This window comes from Cyanistes caeruleus, chromosome 9 (genome assembly GCF_971803275.1).
Source record: "Cyanistes caeruleus chromosome 9, bCyaCae1.hap1.1, whole genome shotgun sequence".
In the NCBI taxonomy this organism is placed as follows: domain Eukaryota; kingdom Metazoa; phylum Chordata; class Aves; order Passeriformes; family Paridae; genus Cyanistes; species Cyanistes caeruleus.
Window position 1 is genome coordinate 5,598,753 of NC_141709.1, and position 14,121 is coordinate 5,612,873.

Below are 14,121 nucleotides of genomic sequence, written 5' to 3' on the forward strand. Positions count from 1 at the left end.
CTGCAGTAAACCCCACACTTCCTTCTGCTGATGCAGATTTTTCTGTGGGTTGAAGAATGAATGGATGAACAATTGTCACTCTATGCCACTGTTACCAAAATATTATTATTTTTATTTTCCTGTTTGGGCCCAGGAAAATCTTATGGGGGAGTCAGCACCAATGGATATTAGAAGATGTGCTATAGCATTACCCAACTTCCCTTTGCAAATCTGTAGTCACTGCATTCAGACAGAAACTGCTTTCCTTGGCTTGGCCCTCACACATGGTGTTCTCAGTCATCTTACTAGCACCAAACTGGAAGCATGAAGCAGAAGTCCAGTGGTTTTAAAGATAACTCTACTTAATTTTAATATCAAACTCACAAGTCTGGCCTATGATCTAATATCTGTTAAAACTTTCTAATTTCCTCCGGCTGTTACTGGTCAGCATCTAAATGGGAGGCAAGAGATGGATGCAAGGTGAGGAAGTAGACTAGGATACCAGGTACTATCAAGTATATGTACAATATTCTATGATACTAGTGAAAAATGGTTTTACTGGGGTATTTGATGTTAAGTCCTAGCTAAAGAAATTTCCTTTTTAGAGTGAAGTTGATCTTTCTCTGGTCTATTTACAGAATTGTTTCTAATTTGTAACTATAAAGCTATTATTTACTATTACTGGGAAGAAAAGATTAAAAAATATTACCATTAATACCCTACTGGTTGCTAAAGCCCATCACAGCCCCATTCATTCACATGAAGGTCTAATTTGTGTGATCCTTGGGGTGTCCTGTGCAAGGCCAGGAATTTGGCTCATTGATCCTTGTGATACTCTATGATTCTAATAACACGTTGCTTACAAGAACTGGTAAAAAAGTTAATGAGCTCTTAAGGGAACAGCCAGGTGTTGAAAAAAGTGAAAGTGTGTCTGGGAGCTCAGCTGCAGGTTGTGAAGGGAGAAGGAGCCATGGACTTTTTACCATCTACAAATGACAACTTATGGTTTTATTTATGTGTTTACTGCTTTATATATTAAAGAGTGTCAAACATGAAAGTACTGCTTAACAACATTCAGTCTGGTTTTTAATATCTAATCCATCATGGCCAATTAAGTGGAGAAGCAATAATCCTTTCCTACACTTGATGAATGGCACAGTCTAAACAAGGACTGACATGCTAATGAGGAGCTTAAGCAATCGAGATACAGAAAACCAGAAATTAACCTGAAATGACATGTACGTTTTCCCAGTAAAGACAGAGCCAGCAGTGAGTTTACTGTGCCAGTGCATGGATCTGTGCATTGCTTCAAAAAAGCCAGAGTCCCAGAGCACTCACGGGTCTTGTTCAGCATAGTGAATTACTGAAATTCAAGAAGAAAGAACTGCCTGAGCCATGGTGCCATCGACTGCTCTCTGCTGCACCGACCTGAGGCACCTTGGGTTTGTATATCACATATATCAAATATTTTTGGCTTTTGATATCACAGAGTTCTGATAAGGGGATTTTGAAACAATAATGATTTCTTCTGGTTTTCCAGTACCAAGTGGAAAAGGAGAAAAGAAATATTAACAGTAGTCTCAAAATCATAATATGAAGGATAACACTTAACAGTTAAATTTTTATCTTCAAAATTAGGATTGCAAGTCACTAATTTTTCTTTCTTTTTTCTGCCTCCAAATCAAAAGAGTGAGGAGTGCCAGCCAGAGGGAAGCTAATATCATGGGTACAACTTGACCAAGGTGAGTGGCTTAGCATGAAATACCATGAGGCTTTATTTAAGTCTGAAAGTCGTATGTTTGAGAAGACCCCTCTAAATCTGGCTCTGGTCTGCTCACCTGCAGCTTTGATGGGAAAAGTTCTGAAAATGACTACCTGGAAGCAGTTTGTCAGTTCAAACATTGTCTGTTATAAACATGTCTTATTTGAAACAGATTTGTTCTCTGTATTCCAGCAGTGCTATTTTTTTGCCTAGGCAGTAGCTAACAAGCTCTCCTCTGTGGTTTATTTTCTCATTGAAAGTTTTTAATCCCATTAAAAGCCCTGGGGAACTTAACACTTCCCTATCATTTGCTGAGAACCATTAATCAGGACTGTATTGAGCTATGGATCATTAAGGTAAATTAGAAGAGAACATAATAGAAGGACAGAAAAGAGAACATAAATTAGAAGAGAACATAAAGGCCCAATAATAATGTGTTTAGTTAACAGGGATAAGTTTACAGCCTCATATTCCTCTGGCAAAATGACCTCATGGTCTCTACTGTACCACTTACTAAAGCCACATTCAATTTATGTTGCTAAAATTGAGGGTCTCTAGGAAAATTTTCCACCTCTCAGAGTTGAGCACCACTTCCTACATTTGAGCAACTAAAAAAAAAATAAGCAAAGTTTTCAATTTAAGAGCAATCTATAAATATGCCCCACCCTGTTTCCTGCAGTCGGTTCCTTTAGCAGAGGTTTTAGATACCAGGACTGTATTATAAAATTCCAAGTTTTCCTCCTGCCATCTGCAAAGAGATGTTCAGAAAGACTGTACTGGAAAATACATGGAGAACTGTGTTTTTTCCCCTATCTACTGGTTTCACACACATGTTAACTCCTGACCTACAGTCAGTGCCTGATGTGTATTTCCTCACTTTTCCTCTTACTTTCTACTTAAAAGAGTTAATAGCCATCTGGATGTTTTGGGAGAAAGAGGAGTAAGAGTTGTCCCAACTGCATCAGTGCATTTTCCAAAGAAGACAAGTGCAGAAAATCTTCATTATGGTGAGCAAAAAGCATAATATCAATATATAATGTGGCTCTATTGCTATAATGCTGGGCCAAAATTCTTACCTATGGATGGAGAACAGAAAGTCAAAGGTTCAGTCATAAATCATAGAATCATGCTGTGGTTTGGATTGGAAGGGACTTTAAAGTTCATTCCATTGCACCTCTTTGCCATGAGCATGGACACCTTTCATGACCATGTTGCTGAAGTCCACCCTGGCCTTGAGAAGTCCTACCTACCTTACCAGTCCTTGGAAAAAACTGGTAGGTGGTACCCAGGAGTTTAGGCAGGATTCCAAGGAGGAAGAAGAGGTACCTCTAGTGTTGGTTGTTTGGTTTTGAGGATTTTCTTTGGTTTTGCTTTTTTTTGATTATGTTGCTTGTTGTAAAGCATCTCAGAAGGTAATTTATCTTTCAGTGTATAATTCCAACAGAACAACCACTTCAGTTGCTATTCATTTTTTTCTCAGCTGCTCAGTTGTTTGACAAATAGATAGGACCAAAGTACTTTGAATGGAGTTTGAGTACCATATAACCCAGATCACCATTTCATGGCGGGTATATTGGTGGGTTAATTCTACACTTTCCCACACAGGCACTCTGCCTCACTCCATGCACTGATAAGTGACCTTCCCGAAGAATTGTTCTACATTTGTTTTCTGCTTGTCCTCTACTTTTCACCCTGTATTTGTCCTAGTTTAGGGCAAATTTGGGGGAGAACTTCTAAATGGGTTTTCCCCAGAAAAGCAAAATTCAAATGACCCCTCCTCCCAACTGGTTTGGGAAAAGGAGATTTCCTTGGAGAGAAGTGGAAAAACCTGTTTATTTAACAGAAATTGAATAATAGTAATCAATAAAACTTCTCACTGTTCGATGGTGTGATGGATTGGCATTTAAGAAACAAAGAGAAACACCTAAGGAAGTTAAAGCTGCTGGAGGCTGATGGGAGTTTTTCTCCTGGCCAGTAACTGGTCATTTCTGAGAATTTATAGTAGTTTTGACCATTGAAAAGTGAGATCAACCTGTGAACACCACCTTAAGACGTAAGCCTGGGAATTTCTTGCTCTCTTTGGTTTCTGGCTTTTGAAGAAGTAACAGGGCTCCGGTTCAGCCTCCCCCCGGCCCAGGCCAGACAAGGCTGTGGGGAGAGCGGGTCTGGCCAGAGCTCTGCGGGTCCCAGGGAGGATGGAGACTGTGAAGTGTCAGGAGCCCCTTCCCGGAGGGCTCGCTGGGCCTTGTACAGCGGGCCTGCCAGGCCAGGCCGGTCCCTGGCTCGACTGCAGTTTCTGCTGCTGCTGAGTTTCACCAGAGACTGCTGAGAAAGGAGAGGGAAAGCTATTGGCCTGCACTGTGCTGAGACAGTGCTCTTGCTCCCCCAAGAGCAGCCATGAAAAATCTTCCATCGCAGACAGCTCCAACCGCTGCTCTGGCAGAGATCACAAGACCATCTACAAGGCCTGGGCAAGATTTTCACCCTTTCACTACCTAGATGAGACTTGCAGATTAATCCTTTTTTTCCAGACAAAGGGGAAGAGAGAGAGAGTAATCAACATGTAAAGAGACAACATAAACTATCAAAGACAGTGAAGAAGGGAATTAAGCTTCAGATGGGGAGAGAAAAAGGAGATGCTTTAATAAGCTGAAATATTCTTTTGTTAAAGCTATGGAGATGGACAATAATGTTTTAAAAAAAACTCCTTTAATTCATGGCAGAGTATTTTGGGGGGAAAGGAGTATTTCCAAGTGTGGATCTAAGCAAATGGTGAAGTAGTTGTGATCCCATGAGACGCTGGAACAAGAAAAAAGAAGTGATAGTTGTTGAAGATTTGTGGCCCTCAAGAGACAAAGAGAAAACTTCTGTTTCCAGAGATGATCACAAAGACAAATGAAGATAACTTTTTGCCTTTGAATAACTCATCCTTAAAATGACACCCCTTGACCTAATGGCCCATGAATGCACCTCAGAGTGGTGTGGAATGAGAAGAAAGAACTGATGGCAGAGTTTTCCAGGCGGCTGGCATCAGAGAAATAGAAAATCATGAGAAAATGGTTTTCTTGTGAAAACTCCATAGATTGACAAAAGAGAACTTCTTTTTCTCTACAAAGACTGATGAAAAGACTATAGCAAAGTTGGGACTGTTTTAACCACCAGAAGGAGATGGCACCAGCCCCAGACAGGCAGAGCCCCGAATGTCAGTGGAAATAAAAGCCCCAGATTGCAAGCCGAAAATCTATCCGTCACTGCCATCTACTGCTCACTGGGGAAAACCATAAGACGTTCCTCTCCCTCCAGACGATGACGTGTTGATGCATTCAGAAGATGGGCTACCACCGGCAGGAGAAGAACCAATAAATTGTAACGATGCATTGAAAAAAGATCCATTCTCTAATAGTTAATTATATGCCATTAATAATTATGCAACATTAATTCCATTAATAATAATGGCAACAGCAAATAGAACAACTTGTGCAACAACTGCAAGCTCGTATTGAGCAGTCATCAAGTACAAGTGGAGCTCAGTGTCATCAAGAGAAAGCAGCTCCACAGCAAACACTGAGACAGCAAGCAGAATCTGTTCAGCAACTACAGGATATGATACATCCTGAACCATCTGCTCCACCTTTGGAGACACAACACCACAATCTTATTCAGCTTCTACTACTACCCTAAGAAGAAGAGAACAAGAAAAAAAATCAGGGCAAAGGTGGACTGGCATCATTTGCGATGCAATCCTTGAAGGGAAATGGCAAGCAGCAGGAGCAATAGCTTGTCCCATTTTATATGACCAGCAAAATCCACGATATGAACAGCAGGACTGGAAAATCTTGCAGCAAGCCAAAAAGACAGTTACTGAGCATGGCATTAAGTCTGAAGCTGCAAGTACTGCATTGGATTGGTTATTCACCTCTGATGTTAATAGTCCCACAGACAGCCAGAACTTAGCATATCTGCTTTTATCTCCATCACAGTTTATGGTGTAGGAGAAGGAATGGAGAAGGTTAGCTATTTTGGAAGCCCATCGGCCTCGAGATCAAAATGATGTACTGTATGGATTTAATCCTCTCATGATCACCACTATATATTCGCTAATATTCAGGAATCTACAGTCACATGCCTGTACAATTAAATTATCCCCTTACAATGCATCACTTGTCAGCGCAGCTTGCTCGTCAAGCTTTTAATGCTGTGCCTGATTCCAAACCTCATCCTTCCTTCACAGCAGTATGGCAAGGCCTCACAGAACCATATCCTCATTTTATTGATTGTCTGTCAGCAGCCCTGAAAGCTCAAAATTACATGACTGAGGAAGCAAAGCAGAACATGTTTAAACTGTTAGCTTTTGAGAACGCCAATGCAAAAATAAAGCCTATCCTTGCCATGCTCCCAAAACAAGCAGATGTGGGAGACATGCTGGATATTGCTCTGAGAGTTAACCAGTCACAACAAGGACAACTTGTAGCCAGTGCAGTTGCAGAAGCCAAACCAAACTTATTTGGTGCTGCGGTCAGTAAATTGGGAAATGGACACAAACCTAACACTATCATTCTAAACATTTGTTACCGATGTGGCAATAGAGGCCACTTGTGAAAGTCCTCCCAAGCTACTGTATGGTGTGATCGATGCCAGATAGATAATCATGCTATTCCTGCATGTTGTTTTGAAAAAAAACATGAACAAGAGCGTGAAGAGTCGTCACACAGGGACACAAGTAGCTGGCCCAACTCTGTACAGCAACTCAACCCACCAGCAACCAGGGGAAGCCTGGGAATCAATTTGGCAGCATCAGTAGATGTCACTCTCATTGACAGTACCATCCACAAGACCCCAAGTCTGTTGCAGCACCAAGAGACTCTTTTGCAGCTGCAAGAGAGAGTCACGCTCTCTTTCACCAAGCCACAAAAGCCTTAAAGAGACAATTTGATATCAGCTCAATAGATGCACAAGGCATTGTAAAATCCTGTCCACAATGTAGCCAATATGGAACCAGTCTAGGCTTAGGTGTTAGCCCTAGAGGTCTTCAAGCCTGTGAGATCAGGCGAATGGATGTAACACATGTGCCAGAATTTGGTCGCCTCAAATGTGTATATGTTACAGTAGATACCTTTTCAAAAATTATTTGGGCCACTGCACAAGTGGAAGAGCGAAGCATACATGTAATCTGACATTTAATAGCTTGCTTTGCTGTGATGGGAGTGCCAAAAGAGCTGAAAATAGACAATGGGCCTGCATATGTAGGAACACGGGTATCTTGGTTCTTGCAAAAATGGGGAGTTAAACACATAACTGGGATTCCCCATGTGTCAACTGCACAGGCCACTGTAGAAAGAGCCCATAGAATGTTAAAAGAGTATTTAAGTAAACAAAAAACACCAGAACAATTAGACCCTGTCATTCGGTTGCAACATGTGCTATTTACTCGAAATTTCCTCAGTTTAGTTGGAGATTTAGCAACCCCCTGTGGTAATTCATAATAGTCAGATAAAAAAGCAAGCTACCCCAGAAATTAAATTATATTATAAGAATGCAAAAACAGGTACCTGGGAGGGACCAAACCCATTGCTGTTTAACGGGTGAGGTTACAGTTGTGTTTCCACAGATACTGGACTGCTATGGGTGCCTAGCCAATGGACCAAACCAGCCACAAAGGATGTGAATAACAATCCATACATCAATGCCCTCAGTCAGTCACTGACTGACTGCCAAATGACATCACAGGAGCAGCGGATGTTCCAAGACTGAATCAGATTAAATCATAGTCTGTTTTGTGAGAAAAATTTTGTAGATCTAAAAGAGTATAGAGACTCCATCTGACTATATATAAAAGCAAAATTGTAACTGTATTTTTACCATTTAGACAAATTGCTTTCATGCTTAGATTGCATGAATACCAGAGCACATGCATTAAAAGTAGTTTTTGCTTGTGTGATAATTGTTATTTGCAAACTATTGATAATTTTAGAGAAGATATTAGTATAAGGTATAATTATCCCCCCCTTCAAGAGTTAAGGTGAGCACATTTGAAAGTTCATTTAACTTTAAACCTTAAAGGAATTCATTCAACAAATTACGAAAGCCTGATTAGCTGTGATTCTGAAAGTATGGTGTTGTTTGTGTGGAACAAACTACTCATAGTAATTGTGTTGTATATGACAACTGTCCATATACCAACTGTCGCCTAACTAACATCCAAAAGCGACAGAACATATGGGTCACGCTGGCACATTTAACAGGCCAAAAATCAATGTGTCTAAGCCTAGTCACACCTGGAGATCCTTTTCACACCTGTCTCATAGGAGTCCCTGAATGGGATCCTCAAGCATTTAAAGGTTTAGTTAGTAATGAAACTCAACTGAATCAATTGGCAATGTTACAAGAGTGTAATCACACTGTTGGCTTCATGTCAAGACAACTTGAAGCCTGTTGGCAAGCCAAAATTATTGAAGTTCTTAATGTTACCATAGAGTCTCCAGAAGAATTGGACTTGTTAGGCTCCACCAATACCTCAGGTGGATGAATAATGTTTGAGCCCCAACAAAAAGCCACTCCAACAAAGTGATGCAACACTGGGCTACAGTTAACCCTATAGTTCATCTTATCACTATCACCAAAAGTAAAGCCCTTTATTCACAGTGCAATTTCACAGGACAGTTACTCAAAGCAAATATTCTTAATCTGTGGAGATAGAGCGTGGAATGGGATTCCTGCTAGCCTGTTGAAGCAGGGTCTGGCGTTCGGAAGATATTGGAATGTAACGGAAAGATAGTAACCCCCTGTCATGGTTTTAAACCAGTAACTAAAAAATTACTTATTTCTTGTTGTGAGATATGGATTAGAACAAGAGCAAAACAGGCTTAAAACTTAAAAGGAATAAAGACAGTTTATTAACAAACTACAAGAATAAGAACACCAGAATAAACTTTCAGAAAACCCCCTTATCTTCCACATCTTAACTATTTCTTTGTACACATGACAACATAGAGACAAATAACTTTAGAACTTTGGTGGTTAAAAACAGTCTCAATTCTTGTTACAGTCTTTTCATCAGTCTTTGCAGAGAAACAGAAGTTTCTTTCTGTTAACTTACGGAGTTTCTCACGAGAAAACTATTTTTTGTCATAGTTTTCTATTTCTCTAATGCCAGCTGCCCGGAAATCTGTCATTAGATCTTCTCCTCCCATCTCACATCTCTCCGAGGTGTGCATGGGTCACTGAGCTTAGGGATTTTATTTTTAAGGATAAGTCATTCAAAGGCAGAAGTCTTCTTCATCTGTCTCTGTGAGCCTTCCTGGAAAACAGTTTTCTCTTTGCCCCCCAAAGCTTCAAAATCTTCACTCTACTCAATTCCAGCAACTCACAGTATCACAAGTACTCTCTCTCTTTTGCTCAAAACTTACACTTTGAATACTTTATTCCTCCCAATACTCATCATGAATTAAAGGAGTCTTTTTATACTATTATTGTCCATCTCCATAGCTTTAACAGAAAGATATTTCAGCTGTAAAGCATCTCCTTATTCTCTCTTTCTTATTTAAACTTAACTCTTTTCTTCACTGTTTTTAGTGGTTCTATGATGTCTTCTCTATGTTGGTTGTCTCTCTCTTTCTCTGCCTTTCTGAGAAAAGGAGTAATCTGTATGTTTATGCAGGTAGTAAAAGAATTAGAAGCTTTAGGAAAACTGCAAGAGTTCATGGTGTTAAGTTTCAGTCTAGCAGCAAAAACTGAAAACCAAGCTCAGCTGACCAGCGTTGCTTCTCTTCCCCCTCCCCCCCCTCCACCCCGCGGCCTTGTCGGCCTGGAGAGGGGGGGGAGGAGGCCGAGACAAAGCCTTGCTACCTCCTCAGAAGCTGGAAACCAAAGACGGTAAGAAAATTCTGTCTGTACTTCTTAAGGGGGTGTTTACAAGTTGAATTCACTTTTTAATGGTCAGATCTGCTGTCAATTCTTGTAAATGACTGATAATTGGTCAGGAGGAAAAACTCCCATCAGCCACTAGCAGCTTCAACTTCCCCTCTTTCTAAGCTGTCTTAAAGGTAAAGCTACCCCATGACACCCCCCCTCTCCATTGGTATGGTAATGACTCCTGCAATTAGCCAATAGCACCTAGCTGTGATGAAAGCAGATGGGAGTAACATAGTGACCCTAGGTTATAAAATGTCAAATTCTCCAGCAATAAACGCCATTTGCCATCCATCACATTGATGTCTGTGTGCAAAGGACCGAGTGGCCTGGGTATTGGTCACCGTGCTGTCTCTGAACCAGGGTATCTGCCTTGCTTAAAAGGCAACCGGAAACCCGGGAAAATTTGAAAAGCAGGATTCAAACCCAGAAAGCGAGGATTACCTGGAAAATGGGAGCAGTGGTCAGGACCAGCTGGACTAGTCCTGGCGAGGGTGACATCCCTGTATCCAGAAGGAAGATGAAAGCCCTGATAAAGGTCAGATTGCAATTAAATTGTAAACCTAATTCTTTTACTCTTGCTATTGCAAGACTTTTGTATATTGGGGTCATAAATCAGCTAGTAAAGTTTATCCACCCTAATAATCCATCTGGTGTGGGACAGATGTACTAAAACCCTTGCCGAAGAGACCTGGAGAGTGGCAAGAAACTGTCTGTTGGCCACCCCGAAATTTGGGGTCAGAGCGGCCACTCAGATTTCACAGGCCCCAGACAGGAGAGGCTCAGCTGAGCCAAAAGGGGCCCAAGAGGGCGACACGTCCCCTCAATCCCCAAATCCTTATCTGCTCTCAGAGAAACAACAGAGAGCAGGATATTTTTGGAGAAAGTTAACAGAAAAAGCCAGGGGTGCCGTGGGAAAAGCCAGGAGGGAAACATCCTCCCTGGTGCCTAAAAATGGCGCTGAGCAAAAAGACATAAAGAGGGAAAGAAATATCCTTTGTGAAAACAAAGAACAAACGCTGGCATTGAGAGATGAACATAGTCAGGAGGTTGGAAAAGATAAGGAATGTGAAGAAGAAGGATGTGGGGGAAGTGTACGGAGGGAGAAGGATAGGAATGTAAAAGAATGTGAGGGAGAGAGGGGGAGCAGAGGGATGAACAGAGCGTGGAGTGAAGGGCGGAGTGGAAGGTGGGGTGAACGGCAGAGTGAAAGGTGGGGTGAAAGGCGGAGTGGAGGGTGGACTGAAGGGCGGGGAGAGCCAGGAGGGAGGGAACAGCTCGCCCACAGGGGTGGTAGGTGGGGCTGGAGCCCAACAAACATGCATGGGAAACAGGAAATGGCCAGCCAGTCGAGTTCCGACTCTGACAGAGGTACTAGCGAGGACAAATGGTCAGAGACTGAGTCCTTAGAAGAGGAAACAACAAAGATAATCAAGAATACCCCCCTCCACATTAAAAAAGAACTGAGAGAAGATACTGCTCTCACAGACTGGGGACAGATAAAAACTGCATATGCCAGCTTCAGCTGCGCTAGCGTTCCCAGTCCAGGTGTCAGAGGGGAGACAGAGAGATCACTCACCAATAAACCCTAAACTGCAAGGCTCCAGCCTGCAACAGCTGATAAGCACAGACGGGACAATGATTACCACATGCCTATCAGCTTATAACTTCAGTGTTTCTAACAATTTTCGTGTGCAAGTTGTGATTGTTCCCAGGGTCCTGTACCACCTGGATGAAGAGTTGAGCCTGCAAGTGAAGAGACTCACCCGACTTCAGAAAAGAGAACTGGTGACAGGTGTAACAGGTGTAACAGGTGTAGTGATGCTGCTTAGCCTGAGAGCAACTGGTGCTGCCACAGGTGTCTCTGCCATCGTGACCCAACAACAGAGACTGTCTCAGCTTCAAATGACAATTGATGAAGACTTTCAGATAATTGAAAAACCATGTATTTTAAATAAGCTTGTGTCCTTTGTTAAGAGCCGACTGGAAAAAGTTAACATCCTGTTCGTAGAAAGGCAACAGATGCTCTAAAAATACACTTAGTCACCACATGTGCCTTATGCTTACTAATGAAAAACTGCAGTATCTATTTTATAAGTTTTTAGCCTTTTAGTTAAGTATAGTGTGTCCTATATTTTACTCAAGTTTATAGTATCTACTTTTAAAACTTAATATACTATAGATAAGTTAGAAAAAATGTTTAGAGATAGATATATAGAAAATAACGTTAGAACTTTTTAAGACTAATACACCTTATATTCTAGCAAATTAGTTATGCATAGAGAGGGGGGAATATGTTGAAGCAGGGTCTGGCGTTCGGAAGATATAGGAATGTAACGGAAAGATAGTAACCCCCCCCTCTCCGTTGGTATGGTAATGACTCCTGCAATTAGCCAATAGCACCTAGCTGTGATGAAAGCAGATGGGAGTAACATAGTGACCCTAGGTTATAAAATGTCAAATTCTCCAGCAATAAACGCCATTTGCCATCCATCACATTGATGTCTGTGTGCAATGGACCGAGTGGCTTGGGTATTGGTCACCGTGCTGTCCCTGAACCAGGGTGTCTGCCTTGCTTAAAAGGCAACACTAGCCCACATGAAGGACCCTGTTACTTTGGAAAACTTACTTTGTTCCATCCAAATTTACACCAATTGCTGAATATATCTGGTAAAGTAAAAAACGTCAAACATTCAAAGTGAAGCCTGAATGAATTACAATGTGATGATGTTAGAGACCCAGACTTTTGGGGTCGTGGTATAGTATGGCTGGCCTCCTTTTTTACCCCAGGAGCAGCTGCTGCTAAAAGCTTATCAACTCTTAAAAGGCTCGTTTGTTGGACCAGGAAAGAACTAAATTTAACATCAACCATGTTAAGTGAACTTTCAGCTGACGTAAGTAGTATACATCGTGCCGTATTGCAAAATCAAGCTGCAATTGATTTCTTGCTCTTGGCACAAGGACATGGTTGTGAGGAGTATGAAGGTATGTGCTTTTTGAACCTTACTGACCATGCAGTTTTAATCCACAAACAACTTAAACAGCTACAGAATGGGTTAAATGCCCTGAAATAAGATAGTGACCCCATTGGAAGTTGGTTAGCCAACTGGGGCATTACTGGGTGGTTGAAGTCTCTTGTGCTAGAAAGGGGACAAATTTTGCTTATGGTATTAATAAGAATAGCTGTCTTAAGCTGTATGTTATTCTGTATCTGTAGAAGTCTAGAACAAATCGTGTCCAAAGCCTGGCTTGTGCAAAAAGAGAAAGGGGTAATTATAGAGAATATTTTAGCAGAACTAGGGCATGATATTTTAGCAAAAGCCTGTCTGCACAACCCAGTTTTCAATCCAGGCGACAATATTAAAGGCAGTGTCCTTGAAACTCTCCTGGAACAGTGAGAATCAAGAAAAACAATGGCATTGTGTACTTGGAAAAGAATGTAAACGAATATGTATTAACCAATAGCAGCTTGTTAAGCCCTGTGAACCCTGTGGGACCCTATAAAAGTGTGCTAAAGATAGAAATAAAGGACGTTTGCTATACCTCTATGAGGACTCGGTGAATAATCTGAGAGGTTTTCCATTATAATTTTTTTTAAAGATCTGAGCATTTGTTACCAAAAAGTCAGTTTTTAAGGATAACAAATGTCAAATATACTTCGGAATTTTTATATTTTTATCTTCCTATTTTCCCCCCAAAGTTTCAGGTAGCTGATTACTCAGAAGGATTGCCAGAGACATAATTCCTCCACATCTTCAGCAGTTCAGAGAATCTGACTAGGTCACTTTTTCTTGTATTTATCAGCTTCTCCACCTGCCAGTTCTTCTTTAACATTACTTTGATAATTATTCCACTCCAAAACCAAGATCTTATATGTGTCCAGATATTTTTAACATGGGACCTGCTGCAGCATGAGGAGGAGTTTCTTTACCTGAGCTGACTGTTTCAAATTCCATCGCCATCTCAGCCCCTCCAAATCATGTTGCTGAAGAATGCAAAGGGTATCATGGGTATCATCACATCGTGGTAAGGGGACAGCAGTCATAGAGAGCAGGAAAAAGTTGCATTTTTTTTTTTTTTAACAGACATGTAAAAGCTTGCAATTAATTTTCCTATTATGGGAAGACTGGAAAAAAATATAACCAAATGAGATAAAATCCTGGCATAACTGTGGTAGTTTGGCATTAAGGAAAAAAGTGGAAAACACCCACAGAAGGGATTCCTCTGAGAGAAGCTGCTGGGAGTTTCTTCTCTGCTTGAGATCAGGCCAATAGCTAGCCAGTTTTGAGAACTGACAGCATTTTTGACCACTGAAAAGTAAGATCACCTTTGTGAATGCCACCTTTTAAACCCAAGTCTGAGAACTTCTTGTCTCTTTGTTTCCAGCCTTGAAAGGTATTTGAGCTCTTGTGCGGCTGGCCCACTCCCCTGCAGCCTGTGCAGCTGGGGGGGCCTGGGCCAGACTGCAGTGG

At 41.3% G+C, this 14,121-nt stretch overlaps 1 long non-coding RNA gene across 1 annotated transcript; it reads left to right on the top strand.

Moving 5' to 3' along the window:
- The first annotated feature begins 9,928 nt into the window (after positions 1 to 9,928).
- LOC147651462 (uncharacterized) lies at positions 9,929 to 13,197 on the top strand. The gene is made up of 2 exons (XR_015274063.1): positions 9,929 to 10,187; positions 11,365 to 13,197. It is a non-coding gene; the product is annotated as an uncharacterized LOC147651462 (long non-coding RNA).
- The last annotated feature ends 924 nt before the right edge of the window (positions 13,198 to 14,121 follow it).